This window comes from Phytophthora parasitica, assembly GCF_000247585.1.
Source record: "Phytophthora parasitica INRA-310 unplaced genomic scaffold supercont2.32, whole genome shotgun sequence".
Taxonomy (NCBI): domain Eukaryota; phylum Oomycota; class Peronosporomycetes; order Peronosporales; family Peronosporaceae; genus Phytophthora; species Phytophthora nicotianae.
In genome coordinates this window covers 284,275-286,210 of record NW_008649018.1, presented here as the reverse complement: position 1 = coordinate 286,210, position 1,936 = coordinate 284,275, and positions in this window count along the sequence as shown.

The following is a 1,936-nucleotide window of genomic DNA, read 5'->3' as shown; positions in this document are numbered from 1 at the left end:
GAGCCACTTTAGTGAACTATAGTATACAAATCTAGGATAGTCGGTATCAAAAGGAGGCATTTTGCCTCCTTTAAGGCGAGTGATTGTCCACCTTCTAATCTCCCAAGTGTGATTTGCTTGGTTTTTCTATGCCCATAATGACCTGTTGTAAACGTACTTGATTATAAAAGGAGTCATTCTGCCTCCTTTAACATGGATAGATCGTCGTACTTAGTTGAAAAGCAGGAAAAGGGGGCATTCTGCTTCCTTTTATCGCGAAAGGGTTAATGTGCTGGACCTTGGTCTCTTCAATATAATTGAAAGCTTCCAAAACCGCGTGTCCAAGATATGAGTGCCGACACGCTGGATAGAACATTTCTGGCTTTGCAGAGCTGTATGATATGCGTGCTTCAACAACAGGTTGGAAATCAGTATACCTTGCCACACCTAGGAAAAGACAAGCCGCGGAGGAGAGATCTTCTTCCTCAAGTACTAAAATGGGAAAGAAGCTTGTACAACAGAGCCAAGACAAAGCTTAGTGAGGCTGGCCGTCCAAGTCTCATCTTCTTTGAGTCTAAGAATAAGTAATACCTGTTAATAGATCTGATCGATTTAACAAAACGAAACTAGTTGCTTTGAGCCTATCATGTTTCATACATCATCCTGTAACATTATTGCTTTGCTTCTTGTTCCTTTTGCTCTTCTCATCCATTTTCTTAGTGTCAGGGAGTACATTGGTCGAGTATTGTTGAAGAACAGCGATATGATCGCAGTTCGTGGTAACTGCAGTGTCAGCGTCTTCTTTGAGAGCGGGGCGTATCTGCACTAACCGTTTTTTTTTTCATTGCAATTCATAGTACAAGGCTTATGTTCGTATCAAAGCTGGATATTAAACGAATCTTGGTAGTCGTCGAAGCCGATTCCATAGGATGATAACCACATGAGTTTTAGGGGCCATGAGCTTGTCTGGATTTCCATTCCATGACGGCAGAAAAGGCCTATCCACCCTGTATTTTCACAATGGCTAATTACAGATCCGAATTTTCGACGAACCAATGTAGCGCGTAGAGTGTCTCCTTCCTCGAACACGATCGATACAATGCTTTTCTTCTTTCAGTGCTTCACGGTAAAGTTATGATCGTACGTCACCGTCATCTCCGACGAGCAAATGATCGAGATTGCGAAAGACCATTGCTACAACATCCGCTTGAACAGTGGGGTATATAAAATGTCTTCACTGAAATTTTGTACACTAACTGGATTACTCTTCCCATATCAGCAGAGAATGTGCGCGATGTAAATCACTCATCGCTTGCGTTCAGGTCTCGGTAGGAACTAATCTCTTCAAAACCTCTCATTGTATACAGGAACTTGCTCTTCAACGCAACTTCTCACTAGTTGTCTGCGCCGACATCTCCTTCAAACTGGACCAATAAATGGATGCGAGCTTCCGTAGCATAAGCGATTACAACCGCCACGTACAGCCGAATCCAGTTGCTGTCTGATCTGTCCCTCTATCGCACGCTCTGTCTAACGAATGTTGTGAGATATCCACGGCTTGTGCTATCGGTAAAAGAGCGTGGCTTAATTAAACTCCATTCTTGATATTATATGACAAAACAGCTTACTGTTAACACATGCATTACTTAATGAGTATCGGGCTGTCCGTTCTATGGGCCCTGACCCCAAGTCATTAGAGAACTTTAGTAGTTGGAACAGCGCGACCTTCGAAATAGAGGAAGTCTGGATAAAATTTTGGTACTCACCGAAGTATTGTTGTAGCCATCATTATGAACATACGTTCCAGGCTGCAATTTGCAGTAGCCTCACCTTCAGCACGGTATCTGTTCTAAAGCAATTATGCAACGAGATAACATTACGAGGCAGATAGCATGAAGAAGAGACGACATTAGTGTCCTCTGGCAAGAACACATCGAAAACAAAACTACATTTCATG